We start from the raw sequence: 17,486 nt of genomic DNA on the forward strand, positions 1-17,486 counted from the left end.
AAAATTCACTTGTGAAGCCATCTGACTTTTATTTGTTGGGAGTTTTTGTTTGTTTGTTTGTTTTGCTTTCTGCTTCAGTTTCACTAATTGTAATCTGTCTATTCAGATTCTCTGATTCTTCCTGATTCAATTTTGGAACATTGTATGATTCTAGGAATTTATCCATTTCATCCAGATTGTCCAATTTGTTGGCATATAGTTGCCTGTAATGTTTTCTTACAGTCCATTGTATTTCTGTGGTGTCAGTTGCTACTTCTCCTCTTTCCTTTCTGATTTTATTTATTGGGGTCCTCTTTCTCTTTTTCTTGGTGAGGCTGGTTAAAGGTGTGTCAATCTTTTCAAAGAACTAGCTCTTGGTTTCATTAATCTTTCGTGTGTGTTTTTTAATTGCTTCATTAATTTTGCTCTGATCTTTATTATTTCCTTTCTTCTACTCATTTTGGGTTTTGTTTATTGTTTTCTTCCAAGTTCCTTTAAGTGTAAAGGTAGATTGAGATTTGTTTTGTTTCCTGGGATAGGCCTGTCATGCTATGAATTTCCCTCTTAGGACTGCTTTTCCTATATTCTATAGAATTTACGTTTTTGTGTTCTCATTTTCATTTGTTTCATGGTATCTTTTATTTCTCCCTTGAGTTAATTTTTAACCCATTCATTGTTTAGTAATATGTTATTTAGCCTCCATGACTTTGTGTGTTTTTCAGTCTTTTTCTTATGATTTCTAGTTTCATACCTTTCTTGTCAGAGAAGACGCTTGATATGATCTCAATCTTCTTAAATTTATTGAGACTTTTTTGTGTCCTAACGTGGTCTATCCTAGAAAATATTCCATGTGCACTTGAAAAGAATGTATAGTCTGCTTCTTTGAGGTGAAATTATCTGAATATATCAGTTAAATTCATCTGATGTAGTGTGTCATTTAAGGTGACTCTAGTCTGCGCTGTTCTCCCTCCAAAGGAGCCCAGGCTGAGTGGCTGTGAACAAAATTTTGTATATTTCCCCTTTAAGAGGGTGCCTATGTCTCAAGCAGATTCCAACTCTCCTTAGTGGACATAAACCCCACTGCTTTTCACAGCCAGCTGTATGTGGGCACCTCTTCCTGGCTCTGCTTCTCTGGTCTGGGGAGCCCATCTTGGGGTTTAGGCTCCATGCTTCTCAAGGGGAACCCCTCGAAGATGAGATATCCCTCTGGAACCTCAGCTGCCACCTATGGGAGCCGGCCAGCCCTTTTTGCCCTCTATCCTTCTTACCATTCTTTTTTTCTTTTTAAATACATTTTTATTGATTTCAGAGAGGAAGGGAGAGGGAGAGAGAGATAGAAACATCAATGATGAGAGAATCATTGATCAGCTGCCTCTTACACGCCCCACACTGGGGGATCGAGCCTGCAAACTGGGCATGTACCCTTGGCTGGAATCAAATCCATGACCTTTCAGTCTGCAGGCCGACACTCTATCCACTGAGCCAAACTAGCTAGCCGCTTACCTAGTCTAGGGTTTACCAGTCTTGATGTGGCTTCTTATGTAAATCCTTGGTTATAAGACTCCTCTTCAGTTAAGTGTTCACCATGATTAGTCTTTTTCAAAAATATATTTTTTTATTGATTTCAGAGAGGAAGGGAGAGAAAGAGAAACATCAATGATGAGAGAGAATCATTGATCGGCTGCCTCCTGCACACCCTCTACTGGGATTGAGCCTGCAACCTGGGCATGTGCCCTTGACTGGAATCAAACCCGGGACCCTTCAGTCAGCAAGCTAATGCTCTATCCACTGAGTCAAACCAGCTAGGGCCAGGATGATTATTCTTTAATTTAGTTATATTCCAGTGTGGTCCTGGGAGGAGGTGATGGTAGATTCCACTTACTCTGCTGCCATCTTGAAAGAACCATACTTTTATTTTTTATGAAAGACTAATCCATTACCCCTAATTAACCATAAGCTGCACATTTCCTTTCTGGAAATTGGTTTAAATACGATTTTTTAAAATTTTTTAAATGTTTATGAAGATATTTTTCCTGTATGGGAAAATATAGAAACAATATACTTTTCAGCTCTGACAAAGCTTTCAAGATAACAAAAAAAAGCAGGATTATTAAGAGAAAGATAATCCAAATAAAAGCAACATCTCTATAACACCAGTGAATCAAATCTCTGTACATAGGTAGGTGCCATTAGATGTGACCAGGGCTGGCCTCCTGCACGTGGTGTGTAGCCTTTGCATGGGGCCCTGGTGTCAGAAGCCCCCTCACCTCGTGTGTGGTTCAATGCTCTGCTCTTGCTGTCTGAAATTCTTCATCATTTTATATCTGAGCTTCTGTTATATAAGTGAAGTCTGATGGGAAAATGGAGCTTGTGTGTGAGCAAAGGAGATAGGCTGGTTTCAGCATACAGGTGTGCGGGTCTAGGCACATGGGCACGGAGGAAGTGGGCAGCATGACTGACATTCATGCGACAGACAGTCCTGGGTAACATGGGGCCCTAATGGGGTGGCAGGGTGGGGCCTGGGCCCAGATTGGTGGTAGCAGGGATATAAATGATATGAAACCCCTGACCCCTTGACCATCCATTTCTATTTACCTGTGAGTTGTTCCACAAGTTGGCCCAGAGTCAGCAGAACAGTTTCATGTCCCCCTTTTTGTTCCACATTTCTCTATGCTGTGACTTGTCTCCACCTCTCTACTGAAACTAAGGACAGAGAAGTGGCATGTGAGGGCAAAAGAGGAAATGAGGATGATGCGGAGGTCCTGGCTGAGTTGTCCGTGCAAGTGGTGGTACCAGTGGGAGGTAATGAATCCAGAAAGAGGACTGGACCTGGGAAGGGAGAAGATGAGTCAGTGGTATTCTGTAATATCTGCTGAAATGACCATGGAGGAGAAGCTGACCGGCACATGGCAGAAAAGAAGGGGAGAGAGGGGAGAACCAGGATGATGGTCGGAATGAGGAGAGGGGAGAGAGGCTGGACCTCTGAGAGGATTTTCTTCTGCTGAGAGGGCGGTGAGGGTGGTGATGCGACCCCAGAGAGAGGGATGAGGAACAGTGCAGTGCTCAGATGGGGCAGAGCCGCCCAATCTCCACCTGAAACCTCTCCCAGAGAGAAGCAGACCACAGGATTTAAGAAGTACTTTATTATTATTTTTTTATTTCAAAGGGAAGGAGAGAGGGAGAAGATGATGGAGGGAGGGAGGGAGGGAGAGAGAAATCGATCTGTTGTTCACTTCATCCATGTGTTTGTTGGTTGATTCTTGTGCCTCAACTGGGGCTTGAGCCTGCAACGTGTCTGGATGACACTAATCAAACTGTGTTACCTGGCCAGAGTGAGAAGTACTTTAATTTAAAACTGCAACAAACAGCCCTGGCTGGTGTGGCTCAGTTGGTTGGAGCATCATCCTGTATACCGCAAGGTTGTGGGTTTGATTCGCATTCAGGGTACTTACCCAAGTTGCGGGTTTGATCCCAAGTTTGGGGCAGGTCTGATCCCTGGTTGGGGCCCGGTACAGAAGGTAATCAATTGATGTTCTCTGTCACATCAGTGTTTCCCTCCCTCCCTCCCTCCTCTCTCTCTAAAACCAATAGGAATATCTTCAGGTGAGGATTAAAATATAATAAGATTAAAAAAATAAAACTGCAACAAACAGGACAAAAGATGTGCTAAAGCTCAGGAAAGAGGGCATAGTGGGCCCATGGGCAAGGAGAACAGGGGAACCCATGTGGCTCTAAGTCCTGGGTTAAACAGGTACAGCTGCTTCTGTGTGTGTGTTGGGGGAGGGGGTGGTGGTTACTGTGTTCAAACTGAGAAAGAGCAGAGTCAGGGAGGAGCCTCCAGCCAGGGCCAGCCTCAGTCCTCCCAGAATGAGGCTGTGGGAGGGGGGATGGACCACTCACATCAAAATCGTTGAAATTTGTTGATGAGGGACTGCATGGTGGCTGAAACAGAGAAAAGCATAACCAGACATTTCAGGCACAACGATACAGAGCCCCTGCCCCTTGGACCCATGGGACGGGCTTAACACAACAACCTGAGCCCCCTATCCAAACCATTCGGCTCCTGGACTGACACCCCCCCACCACCACCACCCCATCACTCGAGTAAAAGGCAGATATGTTTTCTAAATGGGAACACAGGTATGAGCAGGTCTCAAAATGTGGCATGTATCAGGATCATTTAGAACCGGTGAGGACATGTACACTCCCTGCCAAGCTGCCCTTAAAGAGAAAATAAATGTGGTATCTCCAAATGAACAGAAATTCTTTGTTGGCAGTGACAAAGTGTAACTCATATAATAAATTTCCCCATGGAGACATGATAGAAAGATGAGAGAGGGAGAGAAGAGAAGAGAAGAGAAGAGAAGAGAAGAGAAGAGAAGAGAAGAGAAGAGAAGAGAAGAGAAGAGAAGAGAAGAGAAGAGATGCACAGAAGGTCCCAGGTCCAGGTCTGCCAAAGTCTCCTTCCCAGAGGAACATTGATCCCTGGGCAGCGCCCTACACTCCCAGGCCCATACCACCCCATGTTCTGCACTAGGATGCCCTGGTCTTCCCCTGCCCCAGTCAGAGGTTGGTCATACCAAGTTGGCTTTTCAGTTCATCGATCTCTCTCTGGAGCACAGGACACTAACCCAGGCAGCAGGAGAGAAAGAAATTGTTAGTGTATTCTTGCCTCCTTCCTCTGCTCACTCCCTCTCTGGCACCTACCCCACCTCCCAAAGCCCAGTGGCTAGACTGAAATAGGACCTTGGGTGGGAAGAAGGTAGCCTCCCTCCATGGTGGTGGGAGGGGGACAATATAAGTCTGTTTAACCTGGGCGTAAACCTGCTGCCCACACTATAGATCATTACTTGAGGGCAGTCCTGTGCTCCAGGTGGTGGTTGCTTCTCTTCTTGCGGTGGTAGATGGAGAAGTGGCCCCTGGTTACCTGAAAGAGAACACAACATCCAGCTCCCAAGCCCAGGAGAGTGGCAAGAAGGGCCCAGCAGGATGTACGGTTAGGCAGAATCTCCCTCTGTGGACAAATTGCCTCTGCTCTGCCCAGCATTTGTGCCTTTCTCCCCAGGGCGGCCTTCTCAGGAGCCATGGCTTCAGGCCAGCCCTAGTTACTCAGTCCCCCCGCCCCCGGGGAGAACTGTATGGGTAGGCAGAGAGGGCTGGGAGCCAGACTGGGGTCCTGAGAAGGGAAGAGCCAGAGTTTTCCCTCCAAATTCCCCTCCCCAAAAGCCAAACCCTCTAGACTCAACCTGAGAGTGGGCGCACTCTGGACTTGACTCCTTCTTGGGCTATAGCCAAAAGCTGTACGTGTCCTGCAACTGGAAAGGTTTTAATCTTGGGCTCTCCACCGCTGCATTCTCCAAAATGCACTGACAGGCGAGGTCTCGGCCCTCTCCTGTTTGTTGAAATCTAAAACACACATTTCTGACTGGTGAGAGGTGTGTGTGTGTGTGTGTGTGTGTGTGTGTGTGTGTGAAGGAGCTGGGGTAAGGCAGGGAATAGTTGAGAAATAAAAACCCAATTTTAACCCCCTCCTTCCCAGCCCCGCCTTCTCCACGCCCCTCCATTCCAGCCCCGCCTTCACCACGCCCCTCCCTCCAAGCCCGGCCTTCATCACACCCCTCCATTCCAGCCTGCCCTTGCCACGCCCCTCCCTCGAAGCCCCGCCTTCACCACGCCCCTCCCTTCAAGCCCCGCCTTCATCACACCCCTCCATTCCAGCCCCGCCCTCACCGTGCCCCTCCCTTCAAGCCCTGCCTTCATCACACCCCTCCATTCCAGCCCCGCCCTCACCGTGCCCCTCCCTTCAAGCCCTGCCTTCATCACACCCCTCCATTCCAGCCCCGCCCTCACCGTGCCCCTCCCTTCAAGCCCCGCCTTCATCACACCCCTCCATTCCAGCCCCGCCCTCACCATGCCCCTCCCTCCAAGCCCCGCCTTCATCACACCCCTCCATTCCAGCCCCGCCCTCCCTCCAAGCCCCGCCTTCACCATGCCCCTCCCTCCAAAACCACGCCCCTCCATAGCCACGCCCTCCCTCCAAGCCCCGCCTTCATCACACCCCTCCATTCCAGCCCCGCCCTCCCTCCAAGCCCCTCCCTCCAAAGCCACGCCCCCTCCATAGTCACGCCCCTCCCTCCAAGCCCCGCCTTCACCACGCCCCCTCCCAGCTCCTCTCTGGCCAAAAACGGCATCCTAATGAGAACATCAAAGGACAGAAGGGCAGGTGAAAAGCTGTTTGTGTTGTGGGTATGGATGGGTAAGGGAAAGAGGAAGATGGGTTACTCACTTGGCCCATAGGAGCAGCCTCTTTATTTACGTTGGTATCTTCCTGGGCCACCAGTTCGGACTCCCTCGGCCTACTCACTGCTGATTTCTTCCTGGAATTGTGCGTGGGCTGTTTGGACCCCAAAGGGGCCACGGGATAATTCTTAATAATCCCAAACAGTGGAGGTGGAGGGCCAGAGATTGGAGGGAAGGTTGCTGGTGCCGGGGGACCTCCCGAGATACAGGCCTGGGATTTTCTCCCCAGGACAATTTTTGAGACACAGCCAACTCGAGATTTCTTCTCCTGGGGCTCCTTCTTCCTAGGTGTGGATCGAAGCAGGAGGCTAGGCCTGTCCGGTCTCTTCCCGCTGACTATGCTTGGCATTTTCTTAGCTGATAACTTGTTGGGAGAAGAGAGAACCAATTCTCTAGCAGACTGCCTTTGTATGATTGCAGGTGATGTGCGACGAATGGAGGACAGGTGGGCACCTGGCCCACCAAAGACACGCTTTCTGGACGTTTTTCTAGAACCTTTGAAGCCACTGGACTTGACTTGGCTTCCTCCTTTGAATAAAATGCTTACCCTCATTAGCTGTGCCTCGGGGAACTCATCCGATGACACGTCAGAGGGTTCTGGATCTGGGGGTGGCGGGTTGGGTGAGGACGGCTCCTGGAGACCCATAGTGATATTCAGATTTATTTTAGTCACTCTCTTTTAGTTTTCAAGGCACCCCCCACCTCCCTCCATCCAGGCCACCCTACACCCAGGCTTCCATTATCCCTACCAACCCATAGGGACCCCTTCAGCCAGGCCATCATCCCAACACCCCCAACACACACTCGGGGTGTTCTGCCCTCCCACTCCTTAGAAACCGCCACCCAGGAAGTCCTTGTTCCCACCACTTCAAGCCCTACGGTCTGGTTCAAGATGTCCTCCAGAGTGGAATCCTCATCGTTAAGAGGGGAGTTCATGTGCTCAGAATTGGCAACCAGGCAGGAAAATCCTGCCGGTCACCGCCTCCAAACCTCAAAACCTTTGGGAGTGGTTTCGAAGCTCCGGAAACTGAAGAGCAGTGCGCACATCTACACAGCCCACCAATCAGCATGCACAACATGGAGTCCTTTGAGGACTCCCACCAATGAGGGCCGAGGGCGGGACCCTGCGTTGCTAGGAGATCAGCCTTAGCAGCGGTGATTGTTGGGGGAGGGGAGCTGAGTGCCAGGTTCCAAAGCTCTGGCCCCGCCTCCTCGGGTGCCTCTGCTTCTGAGCCTCAGTTTCTCACCCTCAAACTTGAGGTAGCAAGTTCTAGTCCTCCTGGGCTTGTGAGGACTGAATATAGTGATGAATGGGAAGCATTCTAGGCCAGAAAATCGCTAGTCTCTATTCCCAAAGGAGACTAACAGCCTAAACAGACAGTAGACAGGGTTGGAAAGCTTTTCTGTGAAGGTGTCAAATATAATATAAATGGAGCCACTTTAAAATGGAGTCTCCAAAAATAAAATAAAATAAAATAAAATAAAATAAAATAAAATAAAATAAAATAAAATAAAATAAAATAAAATAATAAAATAAATAAAATATAAAATAAAATAATAAAATAAAACTATAAAAATAAAATAAATAAGTAAAATAAGATAAATAAATAAAATAAAATGATAAAATAAAATAAATAATAAATAATAAAATAAATAAAATAAAAAGATAAGATAAGATAAATAAAATAAATAATAAAATAAAATAAAATAATAAAATAAAAATATAAAAAATAAAATAATAAAATAAAATAAATAAAAAGATAAGATAAATAAAATAAATAATAAAATAAAATAAATAATAAAATAAAATAATAAAATAAATAAAATAAAATAAATAATAAATAAAATAAAATAATAAAATAAAATATAAAAAATAAAATAAAATAATAACATAAAATAAAATAAATAAAAAGATAAGATAAAATAAACAAAATAAAATGAATAAAATAAAATAATAAAATTAAAATAAAAAATAAATAAAATAAAATAAATAATAAAATAAGTAAAATAAAAAGATAAGGTAAGATAAAATAAATAAAATAAATAATAAAATAAAATAATAAAATAAATAAAATAAAATAATAAAATATAAAAATAAAATAAATAAAATAAAATAAATAATAAATAAAATAATAAAATAAAAATATAAAAAATAAAATAAAATAATAACATAAAATAAAATAAAATAAATAAAAAGATAAGATAAAATAAAATAAACAAAATAAAATGAATAAAATAAAATAATAAAATTAAAATAAAAAATAAATAAAATAAAATAAATAATAAAATAAATAAAATAAAAAGATAAGGTAAGATAAAATAAATAAAATAAATAATAAAATAAAATAAATAAAAAATAATATAATAAAATAAATAAAAATAAAATAAAATAAAATAAAATAAATATAATAAAATAAAATATGAAAAATAAATAAAATAATATAAATAATGCTACCTAATAAAAGGGTAATATGCAAATAACCATCACTCTGCTACGCCCACGATTGGGTCAGCGGGAGGCTGGTGGGCGTGACTCAGGGTGGCCTATCCGGCCGTTGAGAGGCGCGGAACTCGTGAGTCCCGCCCCCCACACCTCTCAACTGCCAGATCGGCGGCCAATGAGAGGGGACCGATGGGGCCGAGGGGGCACTGATGGGGCCGGCAGGAGGCACAGGCGGCGGGAGGCATGGGTAGCGGGACTCGGGTGGCTGACTGGGCTGGCGAGAGTCGCAGTGGGAGGGGCGGCGGTGCCCAGTCCCGCCCCTCAGCAATCGCAGTCAGAGCGGCAGCGGCGGTGCCCGGGTCCCTCCTATCACTGAGGGGCCTGGGCCATGGCAGCACCTCAATCGCAGATGGTGGCATGGGGCCCAGCAGCTCCTGCCCCACACTGCCGCCGCCACTGGGGTCCAAGCCCCCACCCTGAAAGAAGGCGGAAGGAAAACTGGTGCCAGTAGCCAGGTGAAGGAAGGTCTATTGCACGATTCTTCGTTCAAAGGGCCTCTAGTAAATAATAAAATAATTCAATAAAATAATAAATAAAATAAAGTAATAAAATAAAAATAAAATAAAAAGATAAGATAAAATAAAATAATAAAATAAGATAAGATAATGAAATAAATTATAAAATAAAATAAAATAAAATGAATAAAATCAAATAATAAAATAAAAATATAAAAAATAAAATAAAATATAATGAATAATAAAATAAAATAATAAATAAATAATAAAATAAAATAAATAAACAAAATAAATAAATAAAATAAATAATAAAATATAAAATTTAAAAAATAATAAATAAAAATATAAAAAATAAAAATAACATAAATAAAATAAAATAAGTAAAGTAAAATGAAATAAATAATAAAACAAAATAAATAGTAAAATAAATAAAATAAAATAATAAAATAAAAATATGAAAAATGAAAAATAAAATAAATAAAATAACAAAATAAAATATGAAAAATAAAATAAATAATCATACCGAATAAAAGGGTAATATGCAAATAACCATCACTCTGCTACGCCCACGATTGGGTCAGCGGGAGGCTGGTGGGCGTGACTCGGGGTGGCCTATCCGGCCGTTGAGAGGCGCGGGGAGTGGAACTTGCCAGTCCCGCACCCCACGCCTCTCAACGCCTCTCAACGGCCAGATCGGCGGCTGCTGAGGGGGGACCAATGGGGCCGAGGGGGCACCGATGGGGCCGGCATGAGGCACAGGCAGCGGGACTCGGGTGGCCAATTGGGCTGGCAAAAGTCGCAGTCGGAGCAGCAGCGGCGGTGCCCGGGTCCCTCCTATCACTGAGGGGCCTGGGCCGTGGCGGCGCCTCAATCGCAGATGGTGGCATGGGGCCCAGCAGCTCCCGCCCCACGCTGCCGCTGCCACTGGGGTCCAAGCCCCCACCCTGAAAGAAGGCGGAAGGAAAACTGGTGCCAGTAGCCAGGTGAAGGAAGGTCTATTGCACGATTCTTCGTTCAAAGGGCCTCTAGTAAATAATAAAATAATTCAATAAAATAATAAATAAAATAAAGTAATAAAATAAAAATAAAAAGATAAGATAAAATAAAATAAAGTAAAATAATAAAATTAAATAATAAAATAAAATAAAATGAATAAAATAAAATAAAATGAATAAAATAAAATAAAAATATAAAAAATAAAAATAACATAAATAAAATAAAATAAGTAAAATAAAATAAAATAAATAATAAAATAAAATAATATAATAAAATAAATAAATAAAATAGAGAGATAAGATAAAATAAAATAAATAAATAATAAAATAAAATATAAAATAAATTTAAAAAATAATAAAATAAAAATATAAAAAATAAAAATAACATAAATAAAATAATAAAATAATATAATAAAATAAATATAATATAATAAAATATAAAATAAAATAAAATAAAAAGATAAGATAAGATAAAATAAAATAAATATAGTAAAATAATAAAAGAAAAATATAAAAAATAAAAATAACATAAATAAAATAAAATAAATAATAAAATAATATAATAAAATAAATAAAATAAAATAAATAAATAAAATAGAAAGATAAGATAAAATAAAATAAATAATAAAATAAAATAAATAAAATATAAAATAAAATTTTAAAAATAATATAATAAAAAAATTAATTGTAAGGCTAAAAGCAAGACACCCATGAAAAACACACAAGGTGTCAAAACAAGCCAGAGGAAAATCATTTGGGCAAAAAATGAAATAGAATTCCAAGTCAAATTTATAGAAAATATTCCTTTATTAACTTTTGGTCGAGAATATGTTTGTATATTTTCAGAAAACAACTCCGAGACCATGTGGATTCCAGCAACAGAGAGGAATCGACAGGACTACTCCAGCCATGAAGACAGAAGAGAAACAGTCCAGAGATGGAAGACGCTGACGACGCCTTGCCATACTAGCAGTCAGCAGCTGTGCGTCACTGCAGGTTGCCCAGGACCAAACCAGAGAGGGTTGGACCTGCATTACCACCATTTGTCCACCATCCAGAACTGAAATGTCAGTGCTAGCATGTACACATAAGAAACTGTTGGACATTGAAATTGGGTCTCAAAAGAACTGTTGACCCAGAAAGAAACTGACTACAGACTGATTCATTTGCCTGTCACCATAACCATTATTGCTTATCTCATTTTTGGTTCTTATAAGTGTATTTCTAATAGCACATGATCTCACTCATCTAGGGGAAATAATGAACAACATAGACTGATGAACAAGAACAGACCCAGAAACAAGGAGGCATGGATCAGACTGTCGGGCCTCAGAGGGAGGGTAGGGGAGGGTGGGGGTAAAGGGGAGAGATCAACCAAAAGACTTGTGTGCAAGCATATGAGCCTAACCAGCGGTTAAGGACAACAGGGGGGTGGGGGCATGTGTGGGGAGGGGGGGGTGGGATGGGAATGGGGGGATGAGGACAAATATGTGATACCTTGATCAATAAAGAAATTTTAAAAAATTAAAAATTAAATAAAATAATAAAATAAATAAAATAAAATATAAAATAAAATTTAAAAAATAATAAAATAAAAATATAAAAAATAAAAATAACATAAATAAAATAAAATAAGTAAAATAAAATAAATAATAAAATAAAATAATAAAATAAAATAATAAATTAACTTAATAAAATTAAATAAATTAATTAATAAAATAAAATAAATAAAATAATAAAATGGAGTCTCCTTGCCTGTCTTTTGCCTCAAACCTTTAGAATATCAAAACCGGGCAAAAATTAGCTTTGGGCTGGGCCTAGGGCAACCTTATGTCCCAAAGAACTGTTTGCAAAGATAACAAGAAAGCAGGTATTATGACTACTGGACTGAAAATTTAAAACATCATTAAGCATAAACATCACTATGTTTTCTTATCCGCACCAATAGAAATTATTACCCGGCCTTTCTCAGAAAGACCCTCTCCCCTTGACTCCTAATTGGAACACTATTTGCCTGAATCAGTGCTTTCCTGAATAGCTATTCTTTTGGCCTCAAATAAATGTTATTTGCCTCTCACTTTGAAAGGCCTTTTATGTGTAGGTTAACACAGGAAAACTGCCCTGGCCAGTATGTAGACTAATCTGCTCTAATACAATTTACTGGCTGGCTACATTCAGGCCAGAGGCCATAGTTTATGGAGCCCTGAGTTAAATCGAAAGGGAGAGAACTCCAATGCTCGCCATTGATCATCAGGAGATGTAAACTAAAATGACAAATCATTTTTCCCTCACCCAACTTGCAAAACTTCCCAAGGTTGATGGGCATGTGAAGTGGGACAGGCAGTTGGCAAAGTAATGGGGCAGAATCTATGAAATTATGCATCAAATTATACAACATTAGCTCAGGTTCCTGGCACTCTTCTATATGCTGTAGATAAATATTAACTAAGCCCTGAAACAGTCCTATGATTGAAGTATGTACTGTTATGTCCATGTATAGGTGAGAAAACAGCCACAGAGAGGGGCTGCTGCTTGCCCAGGGTCATTTAGCTTGTGAATCATATCAGCAGAAGGGTTGGATCAAGGCATTGGCTTGAACTGAGTATATTACAACTTCAGATGCCAATTCTGGCCCAGCCGGCAAGGCTCAGTGGTTGTGTCAACCTATGAACCAGGAGGTCACGGTTCGATTCCCGATCAGGGCACATGCCCGGGTTGTGGGCTCGATCCCCAGTGTTGGGTGTGCAGGAGGCAGCCGACCAATGATTCTCTCTCATCACTGATGTTTCTCTCTCTCTCTCTCTCTCTCTCTCTCTCTCTCTCTCTCTCTCTCTCCCCCACACTCCCTTCCTCTTTTAAATCAATAAAATTCTTTTTTTTAAATGCTGATCTATCTGTGACCTAGCACACCCATTACTGATACATCTCCTAGAGCAGTGGTCGGCAAACTCATTAGTCAACAGAGCCAAATATCAACAGTACAACGATTGAAATTTCTTTTGAGAGCCAAACTTTTTAAACTTAAACTTCTTCTAACGCCACTTCTTCAACATAGACTCGCCCAGGCCGTGGTATTTTGTGGAAGAGCCACACTCAAGGGGCCAAAGAGCCGCATATGGCTCGAGAGCCGCAGTTTGCCGACCACGGTCCTAGAGATACGCACGTAAATGATGTGTATAAGGACACATGCCCAAGGAGGCTGGTGATAGGAAAAATTAGGAACAATCTCAAGTCCCATCAATAAGGAAATGGATGAATACAATGGGGCATATTCATCCAGTAGATTAAAATGCAGCAGTGACAAGGAATGAATGAGGCTGTGTAACTAACTAGATTTCAAGCACATTGTTGTTACCGGTGTCTGGGGTTCTTGGGAACTCCCAAGATTGAAATCAAGAGAGCTCAACACACACACACACACACACACACACACACACACACACACACACACACAAAGTACTCAGGCAAGAGATTTATTACAAAGCTCATGTGCAGTCGCAGGGAAACAGTGTCGGAAGGGAGAAAAAATGGCTGCCCCTCTCCGATCAAAAGCCAGGGGAACAGTTTTAAAGAAGTTGAGGTGGGAAAGATGACATCTAAGTATGCAGAGGTGGGAGCTCTTAGGCGCTTGTGCAGTGAAACTACATGCTTCTTCATGGATTGCATGTCTCATTAGCATGTTAAATCTCCACCCAAGGGTGTGTTTTTTTAGCATTTAGATGAGGGAAGGTTACCAAAGGGACAGTCTTTCCTGTTAGCTTGAATGTGTGAGTGAAGGGAACACAATTTTGGTCCACAGCTCCCAGACAGCAGTGTCCTTCAGTCTAGCAGCTAATTGGCTGTAAGAGAGGAAAGCACTGGGGCAATTAACGGGTTCCTGGCTTTCTGCCAGCTGGGCCTAGGGCGTAAACCTGCCTATCTCGTTGTGATGACTGTAAAGGAAGGCTCAAAATGAGACAGTAAGCTACAATTTGTAAATGAAACCCCCCCCACACACAAGTCCTGTATGCTGTTTGTGGATACATATATGTAAGCAAACATTATTTTTTTTCATTCACACCTGAGGATATTTTCCCCATTGATTTTCAGACAGAGTGTGAGGGAGGAAAGTGAGAGAGAGAGAGAGAGAGAGAGAGAGAGAGAGAGAGAGAGAGAGAGAGAACACATTGATTGGTTGCTTCCCACACATGCCCCAACTGGGGCCAGAGATTGAACCCACAACTGAGAAACATGCCCTTGACCGGGAATCAAACACACCAGTCTTTCATCAGAGAGCCATCGCTCTACCCACTGAGTGAAACCAGCCAGGGCAGCAAACATATTTTTTAAAGTTATAGAAGGGCACACACCAAACATCTAACGCTGGCTGGGAGACAACAAGGGGTGGAGTGGGGTGAAAATGCCAGTTGTTTGTCATATTTCCCCCTGAACCTACTGGTTCCCAGCTTACTGGAGCAAGGTGCCCTGACATCAGAGGAGTGGCCCCTTCCTGGGTTTCTATAGGGCCTTCCAGTGGTAGAATTTCCCATCTCCAACAGCCCTTCACCCCTTACATACATCCCTTCCTCTCTTTCCCATTCAAATGCCTCTGTCTTCCATTGCCTCTCCCTCTTAAACTTAACTTCTAATCCTCCTCCCTAGATCATTAACCAGATTTTTATATATCCTTCCAAAGCAATTACATGCAGATAGAAGCATGTAGGAACAGACATCCCTCTTTTGTTTTGCAGCAGCAAGAACTTAGCAGATGATATTCACTGTGCTGCACCTTGCTTTTTACACAATATACCTTAGAGATTGTCTTATAACATCACATGTAGATCTAATGGATTATTATTTTTAAAATATATCTTTATTTATGTCAGAGCAGAATGGAGAAGGAGAGAGAGATAGAAACATCAATGATGATAGAGAATCATTGATCAGCTGCCTCCTGCACACCCCCCACTGGGGATTGAGCCCGCAGCCCGGGCATGTGCCCTAACCAGTATTTGAACTGTGACCTCCTGGTTCATAGGTTGATGCTCAACTACTGAGCCAGGTCGGCCAGATGACCTAATGAATTATTTATCACATCTATTCCACTAAGGACACACAGCCTGCCATTTCTGGATGGAAAGGGCCCAGTATCTTCAAGCAACAGTGTTTCATCAGGGGCTCAGCATTGGTCCCTGTTGCTGGCAAGTTGGACACCCAGAGGCAGCAGTAGATGGTTCAGCCTTGGTAAGTGGGAGCAGTAGATGGTTCAGCCTTGGTAAGTCTTTACTCTTGAGCCTCCATTTGGGCTTCCGGGAACACTGAAGCATGGGCCCACCAGGACAGTTTGGGGTTGCTCATGACAAAGGATGGCTAATATGAACTGGCCAAGTCAATTTGTCTTGGTGGATGCTTTCTGCTCAGTAGTGGCTCATAGTTCAAGAATCTTCATGCTTCATGCCCACTACCAGCTATCCATCCACAAGCCTCCCCTCTAGACCTCTTCCTGGTCCTGAATATTCCAGTCCTTTCTCTTCAGGTTCCTAACCAAATGACCAAGACATTAGGCTCGCTCTATCTATCTGTCTATCTATCTATCTATCTATCTATCTATCTATCTAAATTTATGTGTTAATATAATATTAATATATAACATGTTATATATATACTGGAGTCCCGGTGCACAAAATTTGTGCACGGGGGCAGGAGAGTCCCTCACCCTGGCCTGCACCCTCCTGCTTTCCGGGACCACTGGCTCCTAACCGCTCACCTACCTACCTGCCTGATCACCCCTAACCACTCTGCCTGCCTGTCTCATCACCCATAACCACTCTGCCTGCTTGCCTGATCTCCCCTAACCCCTCTGCTTGCCTGATCGCCCCTAACCACTCTGCCTGCCCGCCTGATCACCCCTAATTGCTCTCCTGCCTGCCTGATTGCCCCTAACTGCCTCTGCCTTGGTCCTCACCACTGTGGCTTCATCTGGAAGGACATCCGGAAGGCCGTTTGCCTGTCCAGTCTAATTAGCATATTATGCTTTTATTATTATAGATACATATACAGATATCTGTGTTTTATTTATATATGTACCTGTAATATATATTTCAGAGTTGTTATTACATATTACCACAAACTGAGTGGCTTGAAACAACAGAAATTCATCCTCTCCTATTTCTGGAAGTCTGAAATCAAGGTGCCTGCAGGGCCATGCTCCCTCCAGAAGCTCTGGGGAGGACTCTTGCTTGCTCCTTCCAACTTCTGGTGGCCCCAGGAATCCCCTGGCTTGTAGCTGAATAACTTGAATCTCTGCCTCCACCTTCACATGGCTTCTCCTCTTCTATCTCTTATAAGGACACTTACTGGATTTAGGGCCCACCTGGCTAATCCAGGATGATCCCATCTCAACCTCTTTACTTGAATTACATTGACAAAGACCCTATTTCCAAGTAAGGACCTAGTCACAGGTTCGGGAACATTATCCTTTATGGGGAGGGGGGGGGGGGAGGCTATCATTCAACTGAGATAGGTAGATAGATAGATAGGTATTCCTACCCAGAGCTATTTCTCCTTCCCCACAAAGTGAATGATGAGGTGTACCACTCATAGTTCTGCCCTTTAGTAAGATCTTCCCTTTCCACTGTTTCTTTTTGTTTAAAATATTTTTATTGATTTCAGAGAGGAAGGGAGAGGGAGAGGGAGAGAGAAACATCAATGATGAGAGAGAATCATTGATCAAGGAACCACACTGGAGATTAAGCCCGCAACCTGGGCATGTGCCATGACTGGGAATCAAATTGTGACCTTCAGATTCATAGATTGGCGCTCATCCACTGAGCCACGCCAGTCAGGCCCTACTGTTTCTTAAGGGTCACCTGGGGTGTGACTAGAATGCAGCTGCCATCCGCTCTGTGCTTGTACCCAGACACGGAGCCAAACAATCCATAAACAAAGTTTGGATGTTTTCCTCCTCCTTCAGATGGTCATACTTGATTGTCTTTGATTCATTGTCTTGATCGAGGTGGGCAGAGTGAAGTTTCGTGGTTCCTACCTTCCCCACTGTGATAGCTCTCCTAATGTTGGGAAGGGTGCAGGGGAAAGCTCCTCGTGTGGGCAGTGGGAGTCTGCTGAAAGTGGAGATCGATATCTTGTTCATGTGTGGGTATTTTCAGAGCCGTCCGGCTTGACAGCCCTCCCAGCGCTCTCAGAGCAGTGCATGCAGCGGGCAAAGCCCCTTCCAGCTGAGAGCCACCTCCCCAACTAAACGGGCCACCCAAATGT

The sequence above is a fragment of the Cnephaeus nilssonii genome (assembly GCF_951640355.1).
Source record: "Cnephaeus nilssonii genome assembly, chromosome: X".
Lineage (NCBI taxonomy): Eukaryota > Metazoa > Chordata > Mammalia > Chiroptera > Vespertilionidae > Cnephaeus > Cnephaeus nilssonii.